Below are 14245 nucleotides of genomic sequence, written 5' to 3' on the forward strand. Positions count from 1 at the left end.
TAATAAATGGTGATATTTTCAGCTACTGGGTGGCACATTTGGATGTATAGCTGGTGGAGTTTAAAAGGAAGTGAAGGTGAACAACACACAAAACACTGTAAAATGTATTTTATGAAGTACTAACATACAATGAATGTATTACTTTGATTTTACAGAACTTTGCTGTACATTAATACTAATACATTGGTGTAATAATGAGTTTTAGTTTTAGTTTTAAAGCATTATGAATGTTCATGAGTGCTATTTAATACAAGTTGTTGATATTATGAATAAAGTAGGTCTGCGTTTACATTTAGATCACTTTTATTCTTGTGGGGAACAGGTACTATAAACACAGTGTTCGGATGATTGACCTGCGGTGACAGAAAATGGGTCACTGCCACAGGCACGAGGCTTTTATAAGTGATCAATCTCTTGTCGAGCGTCAATCTGTCTCTGTGCTGAAACAGCAGACGTTAAACTGGCTCTGTTTGTTTGTTCTTTTAGTTCAGCTTGATTGTCACTTGAGTTAATGTAGTATATTCAAAGTTCAATGTTTGCCGTACTGTATTTTGCAGAGCAGAGCTTTCAAATGTTTTCTCAAGATTAAAATGCTTGTTTTAAAGAGTAGAAATAAAACCCCCAAGTGACTATATTTACTTACTTCCAGTTCATTGTATATTGAGGCCGTGAGACAAAACTTTTAAGTATAAACCGGGATGAACTGCAGCCATTAAAAAGCGCATCATGTAGAAGGAGCAGTGACCCTTGAAAAGGTAACATCTTATCATGCAGAAAATATATTAATAACAGTAAAACAGCAGAATAAATAACAGCCCTCGAGACTGATAATGACAGCCTACATCTGAAATTTACATATTTCCATTATCTGGAGAACAGTACACAGAATATGTTGAGCGGTGGTGGAAATGCATGGTGGCAAGGGCTCATTACATGCTGTATCGGGTCATAACTAACGGACAGAGAGAACGCAGCCAACACACTACAGCTGACTGGACTAAATGGGCGAAAGCAGCATCACATGCTGTGTTACCCTTTTCTCTCCGAGCAGAGATAAAACTGCTGATTCCATAGAATAATGGGCATTATTACAGCTGCTGAATAAGCTGGTGTAAAGTGTGTTTATGTAAATACAAGTCAGCCACGCAGCCTCTCTACCGGCATTACACCGGCTAAATGTAAACTGGTTCTCACTCTGTATCACAGTCAAGTGATGCATAACATCCCTGCAGCACAAACCAGGCTGCACTTTATTATCACGGCTACTGAAGCTGTTAAATCACCTCCTGCATGTCTGCTTTATTAGGCTGTACAGAAATGTTAAGTGCCCATCGATACTTTAGGCTGAGTTTTGGCTGGGTTACACAGTTATCCATGCATTATTTGTAAAGCTCTGGGTATTATACAGTCTCATCGAGCCCCTCAGACTGTTCAACATGCCTTTTAAATATTAAAGTTGCTCATTCCTTGAATTATTCAATTTTTAATGCTATTAGACCTGAATTTTAAAGTCCTACCCCTTCCCCACAGAATGTGTTTTGCTTTTTGGTACTTGACTTGTTTGACCTTTACTAGAAGACTGTTTTCACATTAATTTGCTGAAGGGGGAAAGTTTCTCTGTGCTTACTTTCGCACAACTTCTGGAGTCACAAAAGGCTTTATAAATGTGACCAGCACATAAGGGTACTCCACAAAACACGTCTGCTCCTCTAGAAAACCATAAAACTTTGTCAATGCAATCTGACATGTGTTTGGATGATATTTGAGTGTGTTTAAATGACTCTCATATTAAATAAGCCTTTATTTTATACACGAGTAACACTTTATAATAACCATCATTAATCAATGGTGGTTAAACTTCATAACAACCATCCACAAATGTTAACAGATAAACTACACCGCATTTATTAGCCATTTACACAATACATCAGTATTATACAGCAACTTTAGGATAAACAACTGCTATTTTTCAATGTGTTGTATCAAATTTTGAAATTCCAGTATCATGATAACACTACTATACATACAGTAGTTGATCAAATTACCAGGTAGCATTAGGCTGTGTGTTGTCTGTAAAGCACCAGCCTGTTAATGGCCAATTGATGAGGCAAGGCTGAGATTTAGCTGCAAACAACGGTTGTACTCCAGCAGCCTCAAGCTAGCTATCTATCAGTAATCTGTCTATAGTATCATTTATTTAAGTGAATATTCACATATCTTATTTGCCTCAAATCTCAGTGTGAAATCCTTGGTTATTAATGTGGCTCTTCCTAGTTTCTTATTCTGCATAATTCAAATGAAAGAAGCATGTTCCTTCTTTGAAAATGTGCCGTTTCCATTCAGTTTTTTCGATTTGGTAACTCATAATTGACATAAAAATAGTAGGATGGAAACATGGATTATGATGATAATCCACTTAAAATTCACATTTATTGTCATAAAAAAGGAATTAACCCTGATTCCAAAATGAAGAATGAACATTCTCTCTCACAGATGGTGTGATGATGGTTTGGTCTATATAACTTTTTTCACACGAGCAGTAGTACTCGCCAAGACCTGTGAACAGACTTCGATGTGTAAAACTGGTTTAAAATGGGAAACGTTGTGATATAATAGTTCCCATGTACCGAGAAGAAAGCCCCCTGAGTTCACAAACATCTGACTTTACGGTAACACCTATCCTGAAGTGGATGTAAAGCAGGATGTGTCTCGATCATTCATGTGTAAATAACCCAGAATAAACAGATGACACTCCTCGTGTCAGACAGCGCTGACCTCCGCTTGTGACTAATGTGCATCATTTCATAAGCATTATTTTAAAAAAAAACATTGGTGACTGGTGACCGTTACTAATGGACATGTGAGCTGACATGTCCCCAGTCGAGCTCCTAAGTATTCAGAGCACAGTGACTCAGCTGACATGTCCACCCTCCACCCCCCTGCTGGCGACCTTCACAGTGAAGTGCTCGGCAGACAGCACTCAGATCAGGTATGGCCTTTAAAGACAAGTGGCTCTCGCTGGGCGCCACCACATTAGCCACTCAGAAGTCTAAAGAGGCAGACGAGATGTGTCCACATGTCTGATTCTTGAGGAGGTTAAGGAATTCAAAGGGGTATTAGAGCGACTGTCCTGTCTAAGTGCACTGCGAAGAGTCGGATTTTAGATAAGAAGCTGCAGAGCTGACCCGAGACTGGATCTGGCTCTGTCATCATCCAGACTTTATCTGGTCAAGCAGGCAGAAACATGTTTTTTTTTTATATCAGCTGGGAGATATCAAAACAAGAATCCAGCACAGTATATCTCTGGTGGCAGAGGGGAAATGAAAAGGCAGACGCTGAGTGTCAGCTCTCCTCCCAGTATTCTGACACATAGTAGTAGAACACCATAAGCTGGGATATGCATGACATTTTGAGACATGTTAGTAGCTGCTTAAGAAAAAGGATTTGGGGGGATTTACAAATGATTCCCTTTAGAGTTTTATTTTCGTTCCTTTTCTGTCACTAAACTAAGCTGGATATTTTGGATTCAAACATTTGTATGAGCTTGTCGATGTTAAGCTATTCAGCGTGCATACAATTTAACACATGCGGAAATAAAAAACTGAAGTTTGAACGTCCTGAACGAAAGGAGTTGTCTGAAAGTGACATTTTACTCGATTCTAACACCAATAACCACAATGCAAATGTGAAATGTGAATGTGAAAGGACACACAGAGTCTCCTGGTGAATATTAACACCGCTGCGATTTATCAGTCGGTGCACAAATGACAATGTCTTTTGGTCCCAGAGTTTTGGTTGACTTTGTAAACAGATGGTACGTTTTACAACAGCCAGCAGGCAGGACAACCGTCAAGGGCATTTTACAGAGTCAATTATTCAGCACCCTCCTGAAAAATAATACATATTCAAAATCAGGAGCATATTGGCACAGGACTATAAATAGCACAGACAATAATTTAATTTCTCACACACACAAGTAAAATATTTTATAAAAACAGCCCTAATGTCAGGCAAAACATGAATCACTTAAGTGTACTGTAGTGGTGCTGAATGTCAGTTTGTAAGTGGAACTTCATTCAGATAAAGACAGAAATAAAGTCCCAGGAAAGATATCTGATAAAGGTAGAAATGTGTGTCAAGGTACAAACTACAAAATACTCTGCAGAGCTTTGATCTTCTTTAAGCTCACTGTTTTAGTTTCACAGCCTGCACCTGTACAATATAATTCAGTGAGCACGCAGCAGCATCATCACTTACGTTAGCTAGTGAAGAAAGTTGAAGCTAAAGATCTGAGTATTTTCCTCTCAGAAGCTGGTGGAAGCCAAATGTTGCTGTGTGTCAGTTATCCATCAGGTTGTTTCGAAGCTCCTCTGTCACCCAAAGAGCAGGGATGACATATTTTAATGTAGGCTAACCCAGAAGTTAGCATCGCCCTGGTTTCCTCGTCAAAAAGCCTATGGGATTTTTCAATTGGATTTTTTTTTTTTCCATTTTGGATTATTGCACAAAGTGCAGCGTAAATACCATTGCCAGAAGTAAAAGCTAACGTTACGCCATAAACTAAATACACCACAGTCGCATGACTTCAAAATCACCACCCCTAAGCTTCCTCCTACATATACTATAAACATTTAACTATAAATTGATCAATTTGCAAGTGGGAGAGTGCGAGTGGATGAGTCTCGATGTTCGGGATAATCTCGCCGACAACCTTTGTCGTCTCATTTACTGCTACTTGTTAGTAACATGACACATACACACTTTTTAATTCAAACATGGAGTATTAACGGCTGTATTTTATGTACTAGAACAACATGTGAAAATCTCCTAAGCTTGTGTGAACCACAGACCTTATTTTAGGCATTTACCAAAAACCTATTCAAAAAACCCATTGACTTCAAGATGATGAAAAATTGCTGACTTATTTCCTGGTTGTAGGACTCATTCAAGCGGCACTCCATGGCTATCAATGAATGTTACTTTATAGTGGTTGTGATCAATACTCACAATCGATCACATTCTACATGAAGGGGGTCTTTATCAATGAACCCACAGAGAATCATCATTCAACTCAGCTCTATTGAACATTTTAGCTTTTTCCACAATTTTTCTGTTCTGCTCTCATCTCATTTCATTTTTCTGTTCAGCTTTCATCAGTGGCATTTTTATGCTGTTTTGACTGAAAAAGCTCTAAAAATCCACTCTGCACTACATGTTCAGCACTAAACAGCAGACAGACACAGTTAGCAACTAGCTAGCAAGCACAGCAGTCCGTTTAGCAGCTAATGAGCCAGAAATTTCCTTCAGAAGTTAGTGGTCACCACTAATAGAGCTAAAATTGGACTTAGATTCAGCAGTTGGCAGGAAACATGACTCGGAATAAATGCTAATGTTGTTTGGTAGCTGCTGGATGTTTAAATGGTAACTGTTTGCTAACAAGTTCGCCATATTTGTTTAAAGGTTGATTAAATGTCAATGTGTGTTTACAGCTTGTTTTCCACTCAAAACAAAAAAACAAGCAGTTATTTTACGTAGAAAGCCAGGCTGTGAATACTAAAAAACAGGTAGTACTTTGATTAAAAAAGGCATATTTAAATGATATGACAAATCTAATGTGATGTTTCTTTACATTTAATTAAGTCAGAAGTACAGACAGAGAGACACAGAAACACACAATATCTGTGAGCAAAGAACAAAAGGGTAGAGAAAGCTTTGAGTTTTTGCAACATGTGATTCCTCTGCGGTTCATTCTGCACCAGCACTCAACTAGACAGCTTGGCCTTTCATCAACTCACAACTGAAATCAGTTTTGGTGGCTGCTTCTCAGAGAGAAAGAACAGAGGACAACTTGTCCTCTGAAGAGATAAGTGCTGACATGAACCAGACCTGCGACACGCTGACAATAGTTAAAATGTTTTAATTTCATGCAAATGAGCCGGACGTTTTTAGTACAAGAAGAGGGTGAAAATACTCAGCCTAATTTGTACAGAACAACATACATTTTGCTGTCCAAAAAACGCTGTTTCAAATGTCCTTCCACAAGCAAAAAAACTGAGTTTATGTTCCATACTGCATTGATGCTCGAGTCTACAAGCGCAAAAAAAATGTTAAACACACTTTGCTTTGAAGTTTGTCCACAAAATGAACCCAAAGAAACGCCTAAAGATTACAGCAATTGTTAGAGCGAACAGCACAAAGCGGAGTTGGCCTGCATGTGGGATTCTCTTGAATATATGAGCTTAGTAGCCCACACAGCACTGCCCAGGAGATCAGTATGTACTCCTCTGATATGGAGTTCTTTGCAGCTCAGAGGATTGGTTTTATAGAGCTTAGCACTATTTGGCTATTGGGTCCAGCTTTGAACCAAAATAATATTGTAGGTTACTCACAGTCATGTATAGCGCGTTGGAATAAAGCGTCTTCTAAATGGGTGATTATCATTGTTTTTCTCCAACAAATTACTTCATTATCTGTTTGCTGAGGCTTATCTTTTTAAATCCTGAAGGAAAAATATTTGATCAAATGTAGAACAATGCATCCTCCAAGGGATTTATCTCCCCTGCGACAGACAGAGCTGGAAGAAGGCGACGGACCGAGGCTCTGCTGGCACCTGGCCGTGTGTTTCTTCTTGTCTGTCTTGGGCAGCGGCTACCATGACGGCCGAGCGTGGTGTGCAGTCTCAACTGTGACTCAGTCGTCCCTCCCCCTCTCTGGAGAAGGTGACCTCTTTAAAATTCTCTTGCAGGCATCTGAACCGTGCCGTTGTCATGGGATGCCCAAAGCTGAGCGCGACGACACCAAAGGGGGGAACTCAGACAAAGCCTGTGAACCTACTTCAGAGAAATCTCCCAAAAAATCTCAAAGCTTATATGTGGCTCCACAATGATTGTTTTCAGTGGGCAATGCCTACAGAGCCAGTGAAATAAAAAAGGATTAGAGCTGCCAAATGACAGTAAAGGACACTTTTGAGTACAATTAGCCTAACAACGCCTACTCCCAATGCAGACCAATGCAGATAACAGCTCCCTGTTCCAAATTAGCTGAACTGCAAAGAGCCCTGCTCCCCCACACCACCCACTCCTGCCAAATCCCTGATCAGAGCTAATCAGACAGATTATTCCTTATCTAATGACAGCTGCAAAGTCGCTAACAGATTGTTGAGCATTTCTCCGCCTGTTTCCTTCCACCTCTTATGAAACTTTTATTCACATTGCATCAGGTAATTCATGAACTTTCGTTGCACTTAAAGATGATTCACATTCTGAAGTCATCTATATAAACAACGATGGAGAGAGAGAGAGAGAGAGAGAGCGAGAAATCATACATAAGCATAGATATTTGCATTTCAACCATATACAGAGAAATGGAGCAGGCTGGCACTTGCCCATCAGTGAGAGCTGCACTAACTGCCTGTTCTTTTTCAGCTCTCCAATAAAAATAAAAAAAATACAGCCTCCCGTCGTTTAAGCAAATAAAAATGGTGTTTTCTCTTGGGCAAACAGGGAAGCGCACATCACATCAATCTCTTTCATAATGCATAAAGACTACTGTTGTAATGGCCTTGTGTTATCCTGAAAGCCAGTGTCCGGAAATAGATGAGAGACGTTTGAGTAACACAGAAGGGAGACGATAGTCGAGTCATAAACCAAGCAGTGGCTATGAAGCAGAGGGGCGCTCGATTAGTCACCTGGTTTGTTATTCGGCCATGTAAAGTGGTAAGGTTAGAGCGGATTAGATATGACAAGCTGGATCTTCCAGAAGAAGGAGGGGAGGGGGCTCCGATTTCATGAAAAACATTCGCCGCATCTGACAGCATGTCTGACAGTGCTTGGCCTTCTGTGCCATTTGCTGTTTTCTGAGGCAGCCGAGGCACAAATGCTTTGCTGACTCCTCTGTTCCTTCCCTCACTCTTCGTCTCCTTCATTTTCGTTTCCGTTCATTTGAATATTTGGCTATTTCTTCTTCCTCTGTGAGCAGCTGAGACAACCACGTTGAGCTGGAGGGGGAAAATCTTTTCTTTAGCCAGGATAAACCTCCTGCTCCTGAACTGCTCGCCCTCGTGTTCCCCTTGAGCCGACAGGAGTGAACAGATGCTTAAAATAAGAGCAGGATAAGCGGATGGCGGTTTGAGATCATGATAAGATAATCGACGACCGAAATTACCCAGTGTCTTGAGTTCCAATTTTTCTAAGTGGCAGCAGTATGAGTGTAGGGGAAGGGGGGAAGGCTGAGCATTGATTGTATATCGTTAGGAGTAACAGATATAATTGATCAAGCTTCAGGCTGCTTATTGGCGAGAATCTAAGATGTCACAGGTCTCAAATTCATTTTGATGCGTCCCTAACAAACACAAGCAAGTAAGAGCATTAATTTAAAAAATGCTTGTTATTCCTAATGAGAAGCAAAGCTGCAGTAGGTTGGCCCAGGCTGCTTTTGTACCATTAATAAAACTGTAAAACGGAGCTGGACTTTTATTTCCTCGTCAGATAAACTTGTTTTTCCAGCTCTCTCTTTCTGTCTGTTCCAAGGTCAATCAATGTCCACAAAAATCCCAAACTCCTTTTAAGAGCTTTAATTCTGACAACCTCAGCCTTGGGCAATCATTAAGAGATGTTTGATACACGGCTACAGCTCATTATACTGCATACTCATGACCATATGTCAGGATGGTTGTGGGAAAGCTGCTTTGGGCCGAGATGGACAGATAGGAAAATTAAAACTACGTTAACGTCCATGTAAGTAGACTTGGACAATATAACAACAGATTCTGTGAGACGATATACTGTGCGCTTGTCAGTCATTAATGAAACATATACAGTTGTAACAGGACTGTCTGCGTAATTAACCTAACTGATGGCATTCTGTATTTACTACATAATCATTGTGACACCCACAGTGACATCATCCGTTGGTTTGTGGAGTACCGTCTTGAAGCCTCAGTTTAGTTCAATGACCACTGCCATCTTGGGTTTTTGGAGCCAGAAGTGACCATATTTGGACGAGAGGGTGGCGAACAACACTGTGTGAGCAACACTTCAATCACAAGGTGGCCACGCCCTAAACCACCCCCTGCTTTATCGTCTATTATACGTATGTACAACGGAGACATTATAACCTGATGCTGATCAGTACACTGATGCCAACACGGTTTGCTGCTGCAGCTCGTCCACATCCCCCCGCCTCCTCTTTTGGTACTGTTGATTTCACTAAGATGTAATGATCTTAAATGTGTTTATGAAGGGAGAGCTGCTGTCTTGTTGCTGCTCAGACTGCTTTTCCACTAAATCAAACTGTGCAGCTGTTTGCTGTCGATGATTTGATGTTGAATTACCAATTTCTCAGTTGATTTTCTGGCTTTTATATTGCCATTGGGTAACCTTGATCTGCTTGCTCTGGATCCACTGTACTGTAAACTGAAAGCCGGAACACCATTTATCCCAAAGGATAATGATGGAGGTGAGGGCTTTGTAACACATTGCTCCAAAGTCTCCCATAGATGTTTAGTTATCTAGTTTAGGTTAAGATCTGAATTTGAGACCATGAAGGCGACATAATTAGATTCACATCGCTTTCATTCTCATCAAACTGTCTGTTCAGTGAGTTCAGTCTCTCGTGTTGTGTATCTTCATATGCTTCATATGTCATTTATTCAAGTGTATCCTTCAGTTAGTGACTCAACTTTGTGTTGACTTAAGAAAAGTATAAAAATACAGCAAGGGTGGAAGAATACATGAAGGGTGGTTGAAAAATAGTCCCGCAGCTCACAGTACAGATGGCAGGGGTGTAGGAACTGTCCAAGGTCCTGAAACTATGATCTCTGCACTGGAATTAGCAAACAGCTTGAGAAAGTTGTACTTGAAATTGTCTAAATGTACATTTTCTGTCCTTTCTTGGCAGATAAGCAATGTGCGCATCCTAGAGTTGTTCAGTAAAGACTTTGTTCACATATATTGAGCTGGTTACACACAGATGCCCAGAGTAAAGACTGTCTGTAATGAGGCCAAGCGTTGCAACTCAGCTCTTTAAGCGCAGAACAAAGATTTACAAAATGATGCAACTGTTTTTAAAGTTATGTAATGTCTTCTCTGGCTACAACAGTGTGTTAAATTCTCTGCAATGCAAGCCTGACAGCCAATCTGTTCAAGGGAGAAGATGTGTCTTAATGTTGGAAAGCAAGAATGTCCCTAATGAGTGACTGTGTTCATTTGAGTCAGTAATTCACAAATTATCCAGAAAATGTTGGTTATTCTGCATTAATAATTCACATGTATGATATTGTAGATACAATGTGCTCGGTGCTGCAGTGTGGAGCAGAGAGTCTGCAGCATACATGCTGTTTGATGTTGTTTAAAGCTGCACTGCCTCTGCATGCGTGGACGTGCATGGATCAGTTGGTGCCATTTTGGGCGTCTGGCAGAGCAGAGTGAGCGGCGGATAACAGAGGAGGTTTGGTTCATGCAGAAAAACTCAGAGACAGCTAACGCCTCAGCTGTATCTTCTCACTGAATGCACACCGCCCTTTGAGGTTTTCACCGATGACGTCACTGCACAGCACACACGCACACACACACACACTCACACGCTTGCAGCATGTAAACTGCCTTTCTGAACACACTCCATTCCCAGGCAATCCGATGCCCACGGAGAATCTTAAATTCTTTCAACTCGGAGTCGGAGAGGATTCTCAAAAACATGGAGTCATATGAATATCTTTTTTTCCAGAAGAAAACAAACGAAAACTTTACTAAACCTTGGAGAATTTTCTGTTTTGAATTTGCAGCGTTGTGTTTTCTCGCCTGCATCTCTATGTTTTTCACAACCCTTTGAAGCCTGTCTCACAGAAAAGCACCTTTCAGTCACTACTTGGCTATTCTGTTACATGTGTATCCCAGTTACGCTCTCCTTTGCTCTTTCTCTGTTCTCTGTGAGGCACAATAGAGTCACTGAACAGCCCTCTTGAAGCAGAAGAGCGTGATTGATAAATCTCTGCCACAGTCCCAATATTAGAGCCGGGGAGGAAAACAGTGTTTACCCACAGAGAGGGGGGGTCAAGGTCTATTGATATGTGTCCATCTGGGAGTAAAGGTGCAGTGAGGTGTTCACAGAGTGGAGCAGCTGCTTTGTGCCATCGGCTCTCTCTCTCCCTCTCCCACTCTCTGTTAATGAGCCCGTGTGCCCGACTGCTGAGTGCAGCTCTTTAGCAGCGTGCAATTAATCAGACGTTTCCTTGCGGAGACGAAACCGACCAGACATTCGGCAGCAGGGCAGTGTGATTGCACGCCGAATGCAAATTCTCCGCCATGCCGACCATCCCCATTTGTCAGAGGGGAAGGAGAATGCAGGAAAAAAGCTGCAGTAAAGGTTGTTAGACTGTAGTCCTTCATTTTGATGGTGACAAAAAAGATATTAAAGATCTAGTTTGCATTATGTAGACTTCATGAATCAGGAGGACTACATTAGACAGTGGGGATTAGGTTACACAGGAGGAGCTCACACAAGAACATTTACTCACTAACTGTACTTAAATATAATTTTTGAGGTATCGGTATTTACTTGCACACTAGCATTATTTTACAAATTACGATTATGATGCATGATTGTGTTATTATCAAATTAAACACAGACTGCAGTATGACGCTTTAGCTGAACACTGTGGGAGCAAGTGAGAGTAAGGTAATAACTGTAAATGCTAAAACATATCCATCTAATGTTAGCTAACATCAGCTAACATTAGCCACCATAAGTTCAAGGGAAGCTCCACCATTTTTTTTCCTTTTGTGGCTCCAGAGGAAGCTGCATGGAATCTGATGAATTGCCCCCAGTGATGTCACTCAGTGGCTAAGCTGCATTATGGGTAATGTAGACGTCAGTTTTTGAAAAGCAACACACCTATTGTACTCTGTTGGGCTTATCATGGACAATTTCAAAAAACAAATGATCGAAATAAATACGGCAAAACCAGAAATGTCGCCTTCTTTTCTTCCACACATTCTTCCTCCTTAAAAACCTGGCGCCTACGTTACCTCCAATGCAACTTTGCCACTAAAGGCATTTATCAGATTACATGCAGCTTCCTTTGGAGGCACAAAAGGTTTTGTACTACTTTTTTAATGTATGCAGTAGTACTCCCCAAGACCTGTAAACACACTTTAATGTGTAAAATTTGTAAAGTTACCATTTAATGATCATATCAGACCGAGTAAGGCTCCAAGTAACAACTCCTGGATGCGTTGAATTGCTTTTGAACTCAAGAGAAAAATCCTGTGGATTGTATTTTAAAAGTTACAGCGTCGCTTTCAACTCTCCAACGCTCCACCTCACCAAGCTACAACGTTAGAATGCTGCATACACATGTATGTATGATGCATTATAATACTTTGCTTTAACTTTTTCTTACTCATTACCTTAATTTTGGATTATAGGATTTGAGTGCTTCATCCACCACTGATCTCAATACATTAAATGCTAAAAATGAAACAATAATAACAATTCTGTGTTCCTGCCTTAGTCAGAATAACTAAATTACATTAACAATTATGGAGGAGAGGATAAAGATGCAAACTGTAATGCAATACCACAGTCTAGTATTAAAAGGAGAACACACTGTACTTTTATAAAGACTTCTTCAATGAAACTAAGGTTCTGAAAATCACCCCCAAGACACATATTAGAGGAAGTGATTTTATCTCTTGAGACCCAAATGTCTTGTAGAAATGTTTCTTGATTTGAATTTTCCAACAGAAGTTTCTCGTGACATCGTTCTTGAGCTTCAGCTGAAGGCACAGAGACAGTGAGTTCAACACTCTCACTCTGGTTTCTTCCAGATTAAAAGAAGAAAAAAAAACTGTATTGTTTAATTCTGTTGTAGGATTGGTTAATTATCAAGATTATTTTGTAATTGTTATAAGGATAGTTGCACTACAACGACTTTATATCTGTCATGATGCCCCTTGTATAATATGTAAGCATAATGTGCAATTTGTTATAACTTAAGTAAATAAGACGGACCTAGTGGGGCCCTACTCTCGGTGGCCAGCTGGTAATGCCCAGATGTTGTTCAGTTCAAGAGGTCTTTTCTGCCAGCAGCCATTAGCATGCTTAATGAGGACATTTCAGAGGCAGTACATCGAGGATAAATATGTGATGTTGCACTGCAGCAGATAAACATGTCTTTAATGACCCATGCGTGTGAAGGCGTGCTTCTCTTTGTTCTGCTTCTCTTGGATCCGCGTGGCCTTCTTCACTTTTCCCCGTTTGTATCAGTTATGTTTGTCAAACAATCAATTCTTCTAATGAGGAGTGGGCTGCATGAAACGGTAACAGACTCCCATTCTGTTGAAAGCAGCTGCGTGAAACTCGTTTTTTCCTGATCATTATGAATATGTCAGTTAAAACAGCTTAAATCAGCGCATCGTGCTGTCAGAGGGAGGCATCAGCAACATGAAAGTGAAGCTGCGCCTATTTGATGTCAATACAATTACCAGTTTGAAGCGCATGCTAAAATCAAATGTGCACTTCATGCATGGGTACATTAAGTTGTATCTCTGGGCATTTTATTTTCTATTACAGTCAAAACCCCATCATACAGATACAGTTTTTATGGTAGTTATGCCTCCAGGCTATGATAAAAAAAAAATCCCTCTTATGGTGTATGATGAAAGGAAAGACAGAGTCCACTTCCCCAAGATGTACAGCAGGGGAGCGACTGTTTCATTTTAATGATTTTTCCCATTTCAAGCTGACTGTAAGAGGCCCTTTGTTCTGATAAAAGGCGCTGCTCATATGTGGAAAGTGTCTCGTTAAGGGACAGGCATTACACTTGTCATTGTGAAATGCCTCAGCAGCATATTGCTGTCATATCGCCCACAAACTATGAACAGTCACTCACACAAGCAGGGCCCCCTCGCAAGTCCCACTCTGGACCTAAATAGAGCCCCTCTTCCTATAATGAAGATTAAAGTGACATTTGGATGAGTGTTGGCTATGTTGCTCCAGAGCCTTGACGGAGGGGGAGCGGGCTGGGACTGGCAGCCAAAATAGGACGGTTAACTAGCCTCTCAGCAAACACAAGCTGTACAGCATGTGGGACTCTGTCCTAAACTACAGTGTTTACACTGTGTCATGCCGTGGAAATGGGCAGAGTTTTACAGATGGCGGCCTGTCAGCCTCTGCACAGCAGGTGAAAGAGGCCAGCAGAGTGAAGCGGAGCTCTGAGGGCCACATCAGGAAGCACTTCTGAAAGGGT

General features: G+C 40.8%; 1 protein-coding gene across 1 annotated transcript in view; it reads right to left on the reverse strand.

The window, feature by feature from the left end:
• Positions 1–14245, reverse strand: part of LOC141006965 (glutamate receptor 3-like) — an 80884-nt gene that overhangs the window by 45811 nt on the left and 20828 nt on the right. The gene's annotated exons all lie outside the window — the stretch shown is intronic.

Source organism: Pagrus major, chromosome 13 (genome assembly GCF_040436345.1).
Source record: "Pagrus major chromosome 13, Pma_NU_1.0".
Classification (NCBI taxonomy): domain Eukaryota; kingdom Metazoa; phylum Chordata; class Actinopteri; order Spariformes; family Sparidae; genus Pagrus; species Pagrus major.